The sequence below is a fragment of the Schistocerca americana genome, chromosome 1, assembly GCF_021461395.2.
Source record: "Schistocerca americana isolate TAMUIC-IGC-003095 chromosome 1, iqSchAmer2.1, whole genome shotgun sequence".
NCBI lineage: Eukaryota > Metazoa > Arthropoda > Insecta > Orthoptera > Acrididae > Schistocerca > Schistocerca americana.
Genome location: NC_060119.1, coordinates 122,223,269 through 122,239,713, shown reverse-complemented (window position 1 = coordinate 122,239,713; position 16,445 = coordinate 122,223,269).

Sequence of the window (16,445 nt, the reverse complement as noted above, 5' to 3'; positions counted from 1 at the left end):
ATTGTGATAACCGATCGCGGAATTGAAAAGCAGCTACAATCGCTTAGTAATGGAAAGGCTTCAGGACCAGGTGAGATACCTATAAGATTCTATGAAGATTATGCGAAAGAACTTGAGAAAGCAGTAATTTATCGAAGATCGCTTGAGCAACGAAAGGTACACGAAGACTGAAAAAAAGCGCAGGTCATTCCCGTTTTTAAGAAAGGCCATAAGACAGATCCATACAATTATAGAACTATATCGTTGACGTCAATCTGTTGTAGAATTATGAAACATGTTTTCTGCTCGAAAATTATGACGTATTTGTAAAATGAACATCTCCTCTATAAAAATCAATATGTATTCCGCAAACAGAGATCCTGCGCTCTGTTCCTCCATGAGATGCGCAGCGCAGTGGACAACGGCGCTCACGCTGATATCGTGTTCCTTGATTTCAGTAACGCATTTGACACAGTCCCGCATTGCCTTTAATGATAAAAATACGAGCTTACGGAGTATCAGAGCAGACATGGACTCGAGACTTTCTTGCAGATAGAACTCGACACGTCGCTCTAACCCAACTAAATCGACAGATGTAAAGGTAAAATCCGGACTACCACAGGGAAGTGTGATAGGACCGTTGCTGTTTATAATGTATATAAATGATGTAATAGAAAGCGTGTGGGATGCGCTTTAAGACTATTCGCAGATGATGTACTTGTCTATACCAAAGTAGCTACGTAAGGAGATAGTAAGAATTTGCAGAATGACCTGCAGAGAACTGATGAATGGTGCAGGCCGGCCAGGGTGGCCGAGCGGTTCTGGACGCTACAGTCTGGAACCGCGCGACCGCTACGGTCGCAGGTTCGAATCCTGCCTCGGGCATGGATGTGTGTGATGTCCTTAGGTTAGTTAGGTTTAACTAGTTCTAAGTTCTAGGCGACTGATGACCTCAGATGTTAAGTCCCATAGTGCTCAGAGCGATTTGAACCATTTGAACAGCGTCCGGCGTAAAATATCTAGACGTAACTATCCAGAGCGACTTTAAGTGGAATGGCCATATAATACAGATAGTGGGAAATGTAGGCACCAGACCCAGATTCAGCGGAAGAATCTTAAGGAAATGTAACTCATCCACGAAAGAAATGGCTTATAACGCGCTTGTTCACCCGATTGTTGGGTATTGTTCATCTATCTGGGATCCCTATCCGGTAGGACTGATAGAGGAGATAGAGAAGACCCAACGAAGAGCGGCGCATTTCGTCACGGGATCGTTTAGCTGGCGAGAGAGCGTTACGGATATACTAAACAAACTCCACTGGCAGATGCTACAAGAGAGGCGTTGTGCATCACGGAGAGATTAGTATTGAAATTTCGGGACAGCACTTTTCAGGAGGAGTCGGACAACATATTACTCCATCCCACATACATCTCGCGTATTGACCCGAGGAGAAAGTTCGAGAAATTAGAGCCAATACAGAGGCTTAGCGACAGTCATTCTTCCCATGCACTATTCGCGAGTGGAATAGGGTTGGAGGGATCAGATAATGGTACCGAAAGTACCCTCCACTACACACCATTAGGTGACTTGCGGAGTATGATGTAGATTGGCCACTGACTCCTCAGACCACCCTCGGCGGCCTTTCCCAGAACTTGTCGCTGTGGTGCAACTCTCTTGGCTTTAGCTGGTACGCGTCCCCGCTCATTGCCTCGCAGTACTATCAACATTTCTCAGTGCATCATCGCATGCAAATATCAATTAAAGGTAAGAGAACTGCAAGACTGCGTCCGTTATCTACTGACATTCTCTGGGTAAGTGATACATCAGCTTTATCGACGTAAATTTAAATATTCACTTCGTATGGGAGTTCCTTTACTGATTTGCACATGTGGCGAAACTGCTTTTGAAAAACTGGCCCATTTCAGTTTGCACATTCTCGTCATGCTGATACTCCCGGCAGCGATGGATTTCGTTAAGGTCGGACAGAGTCGGTTTCTGCGCAGCAGGTTCAAAAGGGTCGTCATGTAGCTTACTGTGTGGCACAGACATCTTTAGACACACTTATCAGACGTATCTGGCAACATATTAGTGGATATTAATGTGCTGTGTGTCCACCCTTAGCCTTTATAACAGCTCATTGAACATTCCTGCGGACATTTAAATCATGTGTCTGGATGAATGGCAACCAGTTCTTTCTCAAAAGTCGAAACCAGAGGGAGTAGTGATATTAGAAGATGCGGTCTGGACCAAAGTCGACTGTCTAACTCATCCCAAAGATGGGGTTCATGTTGGGACTGTGAGCATGCCAGTCCATTTCTGGAATGTTATTGCCTACAGACCATTGCCTCACAGATGCTGCTTTAAGACCGCTGTCATGTTGATACAGACAATTATCGTCTTCGAACTGTTCCTCTTCTGTACACAGTACTGCATAATGCGTTTATATGCTTTCAGATGTAATGTTTTCTTAAGCGCAATAGGGGAACCAAATCCAAACCATGCAAATTACCCCCATACCATAACGTCATCTCCTCCATGCTTCAGTGTTGGCACCACACATGATGGCGGGTAACGTTCTCCAGACATTTACCAAATCCAGTCCCTTCCATTGTTTTCCAACAGATTATAGCGTGATTCATCACTACAGATCACTCGGTTTCAGTCATCCACTGTCCAGTAGTGTCGGTTACATAACATTAATCACCTGACTACAGAAATACGTGGCTCATGAGGAGTTGCTCGATCAGTGCATTCCACTCTTTTTAATTACCTAGCCACAGTCATTGTGCTAGCTTCGCTGCTGGTAGGAACTATTCTGCTGATGTCATTCGCCTTTCTTACAATCACCGTCTGCAATGCTCAACGGTCTCTGTCCATCATTACATGAGGTGTAACCGGTCTTAGTTTAATTGTAGTTATTCCTTCACTTTTCCACTTCACCATCACATCATCAACTGCCTACTTGCGCAGCTGTAGAAAGGTTGAAATACCCCTGATGCATTTATTACAGAGATGACTACTCCACGTTCGAAATGATTGAGCTCTACTGATTGTCCCATTCTGCTATTCCTGCTTTTCTGCTGCAACACGATACTCTCCGCCTTCTTGTATACTGGCGTGTGCGCCTCCCGTGACATCTAGTGCTCAATTCCGCATTAAATGGGGGTGTCCGAATGGTTTTGATCAGATAGTATGTATCGAAGGTTGCAGTACATTCAATTCCGTGTTAACATCGAGCTGTGAGGAAGATTTGTTTCTCGTGGATTACACAAAATTTTATCCAAATGCAAACAAAGGGCTTGTGTCAATTGGTATAAAGAAATGTTCAAAATATTCGATCGAGGAAATGCAAGATCCGTACACAGCATCACAACTGGAGACGAAAGTTTGATATATTCGTACGAACGTGTAAACTTTTACCAATCTACTTTCTGAGTGTTCGAAGATGACCCGAAATCACCAGAAGTTCATTCGCGAAGCACTGCAAGAAAGTGGTCGTTTGTCTCTTTGGGTACGCTGTCCCGCACGTCTCTAGCATGACTTTAGACGATATTGCAATGGTGCAGCAAGGTTTCTCGTGTCGAAACCAGTTTTCTTTCTTTCAATGTTAGTAAGTGTAGAGATACCGTATGTGAACACGAACTGGAAGCTACCTAGAAATAATTCCGAAGTAAGACACTTTTCGTTTCGTTTCCGAGCTTGAAACGGTGTGATGCATGGCCCTAAATTCTTACACTGCACGACGCGGCGCTCTCCCGCCATTGTATCAGTCGGTTTGCGAGACGAGCACCGAATCGCAGATTTTAAGCTATCGAAATATAAGTTAATATTCATAGAAAAACGCAGTTCGGATTTATTTTCAAATTGGTAATTCGTATATGCAAATAAATCCAAGATTCCCGACACATCAACATTAACATCACTTCTTGTAAACATTGCAAAAATATGAAAAATTAATACAAAGCTGCCTAAGACCACCTCGGTTTTACATAAACCTGGACTGGAGTTGGGAAGGAATACGGCTTGTTAAAGCAATTCTTATGATAAGTCATTTATGATACAGTTGAAAAGATCAGTCACCATGGAAGAAAAACACGCAATGTGCTTCGTGTTAAAAAATTTTCAGATTATCTGGTGACAGTGCATTAAAGAAATATTGTCAAGTGTAATTTCCTATTCATGACAACAGAGTTATAAACTCCGTGACATTATATTCTTTCATATTGTTTTTAGACTGACAAAGAGAGGTCCCTAGCGGTGCGATCGACGTTTTGAAATCAAATATACGGTGATATAGGTTAAGATCCCAGGTATCACGCCCTGCAGACATTCACCGTGGCGGGCCCTCATTTGCGAGTAATTGACGACAAAAATTTCGGAATTTTGCGTGATTCAGAACAATGTTAAAAGAAGTTGTTACATACTGTAATGGATAGGATAGTAGATGTTCATGCAGGGACTGTGAGTTCGAATCTTGACAGCTGCTGGAATTTTTTTTATTTTTAAATCTTTATCGAAATGACTTTGATAATTATTTTTATTCTGTTAATTCGTTTAAATGTATTTTTTATTTGTATTCCTTTGTGAAATTATTTTAATCAACGTGTGAACTCTTTTCATTTGTCGCATTTTTTCCTTTATTTCATTCTTTTTTCAATAGGAATTTTTGTGAATATGAATTTAATATCTGTCTATCACAGTGTTCAATTATTTGAAAATTCCGATCTAGCAGTTAAAAATAAAGACCAAGCAATCTATTTACATTGACTGTGCAGCTCTGTGAAAAATGAATTTTTCGTTGCCAGACGCTCATTTTTTTAAAAATTTTTTTCATGACAGTAGTCAGTTTTAAATGAAAGAAGGGTTTATAAGCATAACAAAATTGAAACAAAATGAGAAATAGGTGTAATGAACGGAATAATGTGGACAAAAAACAGGGTGGTAAAACAAGAGTAATTAAATCGAAATGAATACACAAAATTATTTAAAAACAAATGAACAAAGGTTTCAGTCGCAAAAAAGAATGATAGGAAAGAAAATGATAGCAAATAAAGAAGTTGATATCACGATTAAATAATGTGGCAAAGGAGTGGTAATAAAAAATTACATTTAAATCAATTAATTGAATAAAACTGTTGATCAAAGTCATTTCGACAGAGATTTAAAAATAAAAAAAAGAACTTACTACACCTGTCGACATTCGAGCACACAACATTTTGCATGTGAAGGTACTATCGTGTCCATTACACCACACAGCCAGACTCTTTAATGCAACTTTTCTTAGGCTGCTCAGTGGCTCACAAACTTACGAAATTTCTTCCGTCAGTTACAAATGAGGGCCAACTAGAGTGAATGGCTGCAGTGTGTGAAATCTGGGATCTTAACCTGCACAACAGTATAGATGGTTTCAAAAAGTCGATCGCACCGCTGGGAACCTCTCCATCTGAGTTTACCCAGCAGGAATGACGAAATTTAACTACAGTAATTTTGTTGCAAAGTACTTCGTGTCCATTACACCACATAGCCAGACTCTTTAACGCAACTTTTCTTAGGCTGCTCAGTGGCTCACAAACTTACGAAATTTCTTCCGTCAGTTACAAATGAGGGCCAACTAGAGTGAATGGCTGCAGTGTGTGAAATCTGGGATCTTAACCTGCACAACAGTATAGATGGTTTCAAAAAGTCGATCGCACCGCTGGGAACCTCTCCATCTGAGTTTACCCAGCAGGAATGACGAAATTTAACTACAGTAATTTTGTTGCAAAGTACTTCGTGTCCATTACACCACACAGCCAGACTCTTTAACGCAACTTTTCTTAGGCTGCTCAGTGGCTCACAAACTTACGAAATTTCTTCCGTCAGTTACAAATGAGGGCCAACTAGAGTGAATGGCTGCAGTGTGTGAAATCTGGGATCTTAACCTGCACAACAGTATAGATGGTTTCAAAAAGTCGATCGCACCGCTGGGAACCTCTCCATCTGAGTTTACCCAGCAGGAATGACGAAATTTAACTACAGTAATTTTGTTGCAAAGTAGTATGATTGAAAACTATTTCTTCAACAACCACAAAATATCGTTTCCCTACATATCTTGTTTTCAGACGCAGCTGAACTTGGAATAATCATTAATAAATGACGTGACAAGTCGAAAAATTCTGTTTGCAGCTATTATAATTAGTAAGGCAAAACTTTCTACAACATGCAACAGAAAATCATTCAGAGAAATATGGAATTTCAACCTCGAAATGTCAGTGAAATCTTTTTGGTGAAATAAAACCGCCACCCTATTATATGAAGAAGAAAAAATACCTAGTTAATGTCTCATTTCCCATATTCATCTGATTTATCGCCTAAGAATTACTTTTTGTTTCTTAAATCAAAGAATGTGTGTATAACGATTTTCAACATCTCACAAAGCTGTCGAATCCTTGTGAAACCATGTTTTTGAAGGGTGGAAAAAATGTTTCTGGAATTGTTTCAAACGCATGCAAAAATTTATAAATGACGCTTATCTCAAGAAACAATAAAACGGTTTATCCCCAAAAATATTTGTTTTCTTCCTTTGTTTTTATAAAAACTTAAAAGGCAGCCCTAGTACACACGGCGATTGAAAGAACTGAAAAAATATAGACGTACGTAAAGACACTGACTGGAAAAAAATCGCAACACCAAGGAGGAGCTGTGCCACATGTTGGTAGGCATGTTTCTACATCTAAAGGATGATGTGTATTCAAATTTCGCGCCAGTCGTACAAGAGTGGCACTATGAGGATGCAAATCAGGTTTGTTTTAAATACACGCTGTTGCGGTCGTGTGCGTTAGTTACCATTGAAATTGAACTTGCTGAGTTGATGTTAGTCAAGAGTGCCTTAAGACGACGAAGACGTCATTATCAACCCTCACTGAGTTTTGACGAAGTCGTGTAATAGGGCTACAAGAAACTGAATATTCCTTTTGCGATATTGCAGAAAGACTTCGTAGGAATGCAGCCACTATACATGATTGCTGGCAGCGGTGGTCACGAAAATGTACGGTTGCAAGAAGACCGGGGTACGGACGGCCACGTGGCATTGCCTAGAGAGAAGACCATTGTGTTCGACATATGGCTCTGGCGCATCGAACTGCATTTGCAGCAGCGATCTGAGCAGCAGTTGGCACCACAGTGACACAACGAACTGGTACAGGTCGGTTACTTCAAGGACAGCTCCGAAACATACTCCCTGTGGCATGCACTCCAAGACCCCGAATCACTGCAGTTTCGACTACCATGGTGTCAAAAGTGAGCTCATTGGAGGGCAGGGTGGAGGTCCGCTGTGCTTTTGATGAAATCTGGTTCTGCCTCGGTGCCTTGATGCCCGTGTGCTGCCTGCAGATCTGTACGTGATTCGACCCGTTGCGCAGCCATTCATGACCAGCATTCCAGAAGGTGTTTTCCAACCGAATAACTCTCGCCCACAAACCGCAATTGTAAACCAACATGCTCTACAGAGTGTCGATATGTTGCCTTCGCCTGCTCGATTATCAGATCTGTCTCCAATCGAGCACATATGGGACATCATCAGCTGATAACTCCACAGACAGCATTAACCGTCTCTGTATTGACCGACCAAGTGTAACAGGCTTGGAACTTTATCCTACAAACTGACATCTAGCACTTGTACAAAACAACGCATGCGCGTTTACATGCTTGCATTCAACATTCGGCGGTTACATCGGTTATTAATGTACAAGCATTTCACATTTGACATGGATTATTTTGCACTTACATTAACCTGTGATGTTGCAATGTTGATTTCTTAAATATATTAGCTACATAAACGTATTCCCGAAATTTCATTACTCTTCATTAATTATTTTTCGGTTTTGCATATATATATATATATATATATATATATATATATATATATATATATATATATATACGGAAAAAATCGCAGTACCGAAAAGTAGTTAATGAAGAGTAATGAAATTTCGGGAATACATTTGTCTTGGTAACATGTTTTAAGTAATTAACACTGCAAGATCTCAGATTAATGTAACTGCAAGATAGTCCAAGGCAAATGTGAAATGCTGGTACAATTATAACCGGTGTAAGCGCCAGAATGTTGAATGCAAGCATGTAAACGTACATGCATTGCATTATTTACAGTGACTTATCTCTCGCGTATATTAATCCGTGATCTTGCAGTGTTAATGAATGAGATATGTTGCTTATTCCCGAAATTTCATTACTCTACATTAATTATTTTTTGGTGCTGGTGTTGCGATTTTTTTCCGTCAGCTACATCGAATGAAAACAAACACAAATATATCGAAAAGATCAAGAAAGCCAGAAATTAAATATTATAATTGTATATCTTTTTTAAAAATTATTATTTTTTTAAGAGAGAGAGAGAGAGAGAGAGAAAACAGATTGACCCAAAAGATATACCATTACATCTACATCTACATTTATACTCCGCAAGCCACCCAACGGTGTGTGGCGGAGGGCACTTTACGTGCCACTGTCATTAACCTCCCTTTCCTGTTCCAGTCGCGTATGGCTCGCGGGAAGAACGACTGTCTGAAAGCCTCCGTGCGCGCTCTAATCTCTCTAATTTTACATTCGTGATCTCCTCGGGAGGTATAAGTAGGGGGAAGCAATATATTCGATACCTCATCCAGAAACATCATGGAGTTCAAAATGACTAGCAAATGGAGACAGATGATCAAGAAAGGGGTACAAGAGATTGACATCATGGCGGAGAAATGTAAATATCGTAGGAAATTGTTTGCTGGGATATCCCAGTGGGTGGTTCAAATGGCTCTGAGCACTATGGGACTTGACTTCTGAGGTCATCAGTCCCCTAGAATTTAGAACCACTTAAACCTAACTAACCTGAGTACACCCATGCTCGAGGCAGGATTCGAACCTGCGACCGTAGCAGTCGCGCTGTTCCGGACTGAAGCGCCTAGGACCGCTCGGCCACCGCGGCCGGCCCAGTGGGTGGGTTCAGCCGCCTGTCAGAATATGATTTTTCTCCCTTTACTCACTCGTTGGCCCGTTTCCTTTGGGATATGAGAGAGTTGTATGTATGTGCATTTGTAGAGCGTTCATGAACATAATGGATGTGTAGTGTTGGCAGAAGAGCCAACACTGCTTTTCTAGAGGAGGCCGAAATGCACGCGTTTAATTACACGCTGACTGGCGTGAGGTCTGGAACAGTTAAAGGAATTAATAGTAGCAAATAAAGTAAGTAGTTGATATAATACTTAACTTTAATCCACAATTGTAGAACATCGCTCTTGATGATACATGCTTCATATAATAAATATCAATTGAATACGGCGCCTTGCTAGGTCGTAGCAAATGTAGCTGAAGGCTATGCTAACTATCGTCTCGGCAAATGAGAGCGTATTTGTCAGTGAACCTTTCCTTGCAAAGTCGGCTGTACTACTGGGGCGAGTGCCAGTAGGTCTCTCTAGACCTGCCGTGTGGTGGCGCTCGGTCTGCTATCACTGACAGTGGCGACACGCGGGTCCGACGTATACTAATGGACCGCGGCCGATTTAAAGGCTACCACCTAGCAAGTGTGGTGTCTGGCGGTGACACCACATTCCTCCCCCGCAAATCGGCGTACGGTTGTGTGATAAGGCTTCCGCCCGCTGTGGGGAGGACCCCAAGTTGACGTATGCGACGAGGTGGGGAGCCTAACAACAGGCGAGGCTGTGCCACCCGCACCCTGCCATTCGGTCCGAGGGGAGCTAGGAAACGCCTGAAAACCTAGTCCAGGGTGCACGTCAACATGCGGTGTATGCGCCCGTAAAGAGACAGGAGGGGCCGAAGATTCGACCTCCATCGGGGCGGGGCAGCCGACGGGCGAAGACGACATCTGGTCCGGAGCGGGCAAGAGTTCCATGTCGGAGGACAGCTGGTCACGGGAAGCAATCGGCGGCGCGTGATCCAGGGAGGCGCTTGGCGGCTGCAGCGAAGCGTCCACTGCGGGCTTCGCCGGCGGGAGAACAGGCGGCGGCGGCGGCGCGTCGCCATGGGGCAAAATGGAAGGCAGCGTCGGTAACACCTGGGGATGAGGTGAGCCAGTAGACGGGTCCCCAGGGCGCTGACCGGACGGCACCGTCGCTGAAAGCAGACGGGGAGCAGCAGAACCCGTGCGACGACAGAGGCGCAGCTGATTGAGATGCCAACGCACCTCACCAGAGGCCCCCAAAACCAAATACATAGCGCGGCCGAGGCAGCGAAGAATGCGCCCTGCGAGCCAACGCCGTGAACCTCGATAGTTGCGATAGTATACAACGTCGCCTGGAGCAAAAGCAGGTGGCTGCCGCTGCACAGGAACCTGATGCGGCGGATGCAGCAAAGACACCAAGGTTCGATGAGGACGACCGTGCAACAACTCAGCCGGCGAGCGACCATCTCGGGGCTGAGAGCGATACGAGGACAAAAAGAGCAATAACGCGTCCTCCCGAGAATGCGACTCTTTCAACTTCAACATCTGCGACTTGAAAGTCCGGACCAATCGTTCAGCGGCACCGTTTGACTGAGGCGAAAATGGCGCGGATGTCAGATGTTGAATACCATTGGCCTTGCAGAATGACTGAAATTCTGCGGACATGAATTGTGGGCCATTGTCGGAAACAGTAGTCTTTGGAAGACCTTCAATACAAAAGATAGCGGATAACGCTTGGATGGTGGCAGATGACGTCGTGGAAGACATCCGGACAACAAAAGGAAAATTACTGAAAGAATCGACCACAACCAACCATCGAGCATTCCAGAATGCACCAGCAAAATCGATGTGTAAGCGTTGCTAAGGGGAGGTGGCTTTTGGCCATGCAAAGAAGTTCTGCGGTGGTGCGGATTGTTGTTCGGCACACGCCATGCAAGAAGAGCACATATTCGTAATCGCAGCATCGATTCCGAACCAAGTACAGTGCTGACGAGCAAGTTGTTTCGTTCGCACTATACCCCAATGTCCTTGGTGGAGAAGCCGTAAAACAGAGGACTGTAACGAACGTGGGACCACGACCCGGGACTGATCACTATCAGAACGCAACAGCAAAACACCACGTCGAACAAAAAGTCTCTCCTTGTGAGCAAAAATTCGGCGAACCAACGGATCCTCGATCCGTGTTTTCGACAAGGGCTATTGCGTAGCAACAAAACGCAAAACGGTAGCAAGGACAAGGTCAGCAGCTGTGGCTGTAGCTACACGACGAAAATCAATCGGAAACGATTCGACCACGTCATCGGTTTCCGCATCAATGAACATGAAAGCAAGTTCGGAAGAATCGAATGCTCTATCCTCAGCAACAGGCAAACGGGACAACGCATCAGCGTTTCCGTGCTTAGCAGTGGACCGATACAAGATATCGCAGCGGTACTGCGAGAGGAAAATTGACCAACGAATGAATTTCTGCGCTGTACGTGGAGGTACAGGCTTGTTCGGATGAAAAAGCGATGTCAAAGGTTTGTGGTCTGTGATGATGGTAAAGTGACGACCATACAAGAAATCATGGAACTTAGTAACACCAAATACGAGAGCCAAAGCTTCTTTCTCGACCTGTGAATAATTTCTTTGCGCAGACGAGAGCAATTTGGACGCAAAGGCAATAGGGCGATCATGCAATCCATCTTTGTGCGCAAGCACAGCACCGATCCCGAAATCCGATGCATCTACCATCAACAAAAGGGGTTTCTGGGGATCGAATGGCGTAAGGCAAGTATTGGACAGCAACGCCGATTTCAACTGGCGAAAGGCGCGTTCGCATTCCGTCGTCCAGACAAACGGAACACCTTTACGGCGTAAGCGATGAAGCGGAGCTGAAATGGAAGAGGCATGTGGGATATATTTGTGGTAGTAATTAATTTTTCCCAACACACTCTGTAGCTGCTTCAAATTCTGCGGCGAAGGCAAGTCTTGTATGGCACGGAGGTGCTCTGGACTAGGATGTATGCCTTGTGCATTGATTACATGGCCCAAATATGGTAAGTCACGAGCAAAAAACACACATTTGTCCTTCCGCAAGCGAAGACCATTTTGACGCAAGACCTGAAATAATGTCCTGAGATTGGCTAAATGTTCTTCTTCCGTCTTTCCGGAGATCACAATATCGTCCAGATAGTTTGCTGCAGTAGGGACCGACGCACAAACAGTTTGCAGATATTGCTGACACAATGCAGGGGCGGATGCACACTCGAATGGTAGTCTTTTGAATCTATACAAACCAAGATGTGTGTTTACCACCAAAACGCGCTGGGATTCGTCGTCCACTGGTATTTGCAAATACGCATCTGCTAGGTCCAACTTCGAAAAATATTTACCCGGGCACAGTTTGTCAAAAAGATCTTCCGGGCGGGGTAAAGGAAAAGTTGCAATCACTAGTTGTGGATTCACTGTAGCTTTGAAGTCCACGCAAAGTCTCAAGTTTCCGGAAGGTTTCGGCAAAATTACTAAGGGTGAGGCCGAGAGAGAAGCCTGCACACGTTCAATCACACCTTGTGATTCTAAATCGTTTAACGTTCTGGCGACCTCATCACGCAATGCGTGGGGAACATTTTGCGCTCTGAAAAATTTCGGTTGCGCGTTTACTTTCAGTTCCAAATGTGCTTCATAGTTCGTAGCGCAACCGAGGCCCGGTGCAAAAATGTCTGCAAATTCTTCACCTAGACGAGAAACACTGTCTGAAGGCACAGATTGGTTCACTGATAGGACCTGATTTACTATAGACGAGTTAAAAAACTGAAATAAATCTAAACCAAACAAGTTCACTGCAGAAGAAGAACGAAGGACGTAAAATGACACAAGTTTTGTTTGTCCCTTGTATGTTGCAAGAAGGCTGCACTGTCCTAACACAGGGATATTCTGACCGGAATAACTATTTAACTTAACGTTTGCGGCACGCAAGGGAGGTGTGCCCAGTTGTTTGTACGTGTCTTTATTGATCAATGAAACTGCAGCTCCGGCATCGAGGTGGAATGGTATCACGGTGCCATGAATGTCCAAATCTACAAAAAGTTTATTGTTCTGCTGACGACAAGAGCGACTGTCTCATGCAACGTGGACAGACACTGGGACAGAAGCACTTGCGACTTGACGGGATTTCCATCTATGTCGACGCACACGTTTTCTGGGACGAACACAGTCACTGTTAGAGTGAGTGGCACTGGGCGGAGTGGATTGAACTACATGAATGTCCATGGGCGCAGGTTCACGAGCCTGAGTATTCTTGGTTCGATTCCGGCGCGAAGCAAAGGGCCTGGAATCGTTGTGAGTGTCAGATCTGAGCTTTTTCTGGCAAACACTCTGAACATGTCCTTGTCTATTACAGAAAAAGCAAATAGCTTGGCGTGACGGGCAATTCTCACGCGAATGTCTAGTAGCACACCGTGGGCATGATTTCAGCACTGCATTTGCGTGCTGGCTCGGCACACGTTTTGGAGAGTATGGCGGCAGCTGCGCGGACGGGCGCGAGGGCTGTTACCGTTCCGTGCAGCTCGTCCGGCGGGCCGGTTAACGTGACACACGGCTGGCGAAGTTGCAAATGATTCCTGAGCAAAGTCAAGTGTGTCTTGCCTATCCAATATGTCTATCACTTGTTGAAGGGAGGGATTGACTAGTTTCAAAATTAGCTCCCGTATACGAACATCAGAAACGTTCTGTGCAATTGCATCACGCACCATAGTATCTGAATAAGGAAGTCCACATTCACACTCAAAAGCACAATCCCTAGTAAGGCCTTGCAAAGTTGCAACCCACTCCCTATTAGTCTGACTGGCCGTACGTTTGGTATGAAAGAACGTATACCTTTTTGCAACTACATTGACAGATTCCTTGAAATATGCATCTAATGCAGACAAAATTTCTTCGTAGGACAGAGTTGCAACGTCGCGTCGGGGAAACAATTTCACTACCACACGGTACGTCTGGACGCCGACACATGATAATAAGTGAGGCTGCCGCTCATTACCTTGAATTCTGTAGGCGGCGAGATGGAATCCAAATTGGCGTGACCACTCCGTCCAGCTTTCCAGTGCCGTATCAAACGGACGAAAAGGTGGTGCAACCGCATGTTGTGGCTGCGGTAGCGGTGGAACGGCGGCTGCCGTATCGTTCTGCATTGCACGTTGACCCTGGATGAGCCGTCCAAGGGCATTCAATAACACCTGCGTCTGCTGATTCTGCAAGCGATAAAATTCGGACAGTACATCTGGAGATTGTGGCGAAGCCATGACACAAGTAAATTAAGCAAGTAGAAAATAAGAAGACCCTTTTGAGACGCATCGCCATTATGTAGTGTTGGCAGAAGAGCCAAACCTGTTTTTCTAGAGGAGGCCGAAATGCACGCGTTTAATTACACGCTGACTGGCGTGAGGTCTGGAACAGTTAAAGGAATTAATAGTAGCAAATAAAGTTGAGTACTATATCAAGATGCGTATATGGTATTGTATAGTTTAATGAATGTGTTGTATGATGATGATGATGATGATGATGATGAGAGAAGGGAGAGGGTGAAACCCAGTGGTGGCACATAGCCTACTCTTCTAGAATAGCACCAAAAGGCTGCAGAGCTTAACCTCTCCATCCAACAGACGGATCCCCATTAACAATTTCACATGCTCTCACTTCATCTGACACTGCTGAGAGTTAAGGAATTTAATCCAGGACATTGGCACAAAGACTGGTTATCAGGAAGATTACGGCATAACCTCTCGTCCGCTTGCCGGCCAAATGCTCGAAGTGAAAATATCATCCACCATCAGGATTCGAACCCGCTTACCCTTCGCCACCGCACAGGCATGCGTTAACGACCTCTGCACCGGAGACAGGTATCACGCCAGCGATAATATTAAACAGATATGTGTAAAGGAGCTGCATCAAAATCATCAAGATATCAGGAAAGAGGGATTTAGAAATGGAGTTTAAGTTTCAAAATTCGAGGAGAAGAGGAAGATAAGATGTGAGGGAACAAAGTAGCTCTGCAAATGGAAGTATAGATTGACAAGACCTTTAATTCTACACAAAAATCGATAGTAGTAGAAGCAGTAGTAGTAATGGAGCTGAAGAAGAAAAACTATCTACGAGGCTCATTCCAAAAGAAATGCACACTATCTTTGTAAAAATACAGTTTTTATTCTGCATGTGTGGAAGTTTTACAGTGTGTAGATACATCCTTCCCGCTTGTTTTCAAACTTAGTTCAACCTGTTCCCGTGAGTGGCCCCGACACAGCATGTCTTCAAGATGGCTGCTCCACTTGATGTTCGTCAGAAGCAACGTGCTGTCATAGAATTCCTGTGCTGTGAAAACGAGACAGTGGGAAACATCCACAAGAGGTTGAAAAAGGTGTATGGAGATGCCGCTGTCGATCGCGGTACAGTTAGTCGGTGGGCAAGCAGGTTACGTGATGAAAGCGGGCATGGCAATATTTAGGATTGTCCTCGCAGTGGCAGGCCTCGTACTGCACACACTCCAGACAATATGCAGAGAGTTAACAAATTGGTGACTGCTGACAGACGCATCACAGTGAACAAATTGTCACGCTACGTTCGGATAGGTTAAGGAAGTGTTTGCAGAATACTGGAAGTGTTGGCGTTAAAAAAGGTTTGTGCCAGGTTGGTTACCAGGATGTTGACAGTGGCTCACAAAGAAACAAGAAAAACGGTATGCAGCGAACTTTTGGAACAGTACGAGAATGGTGGAGATGAATTTCTTGTAAGAATTGTGACAGGTGATCAAACATGACTCCATAATTTTTCACCAGAGACGAAGAGGCAATTAATGGAGTGGCATCATGCAAATTCACCCAAGAAAAAAAAAAATTCAAAACCACACCTTCCGCTGGAAAAGTTATGGCTACGGTCTTTTTCGATTCCGAAGGACTTTTGTTTGTGGACTTCATGTCAAGTGGAACCACCATAAATTATGATGCATATGTGACGACACTGAAGAAACTTCAAGCTCGACTGAGTCGTGTTCGACCACATCGGCAAAACCAGGATGTTTCGCTGTTGCACGACAATGCACGGCCACATGTCAGTCAGAAAACCATGGAAGCGATCACAAAACTCGGATGGACAACACTGAATCACCCGCCTTACAGTCCTGACCTGGCTCCATGTGACTATCATCTCTTTGGGAAACTGAAAGACTCTGTGCGTGGAACAAGGTTTGAAGATGATGACTCCCTTGTGCAGGCTGCCAAACAGTGGCTCCAACAGGTTGGAGCCGAGCTGGTATACAGGCGCTGGTTCCAAGATGGCGTAAGGCAGTTGAGAGGGATGGAAATCATGTGGAGAAATGAAAATATTGTTCCTAAAGCATGTATCTACACCCTGTAAAACTTTCAAACATGTAGTATAGAAGATGGATTTTTTAAAAAAAATTGTGCATTTCTTTTGGAGTGACCCTCATAGATTGAACACCCTTTAAAGGTGCATTTTCAAAGTTTAGCTGTTAACATGAACAGT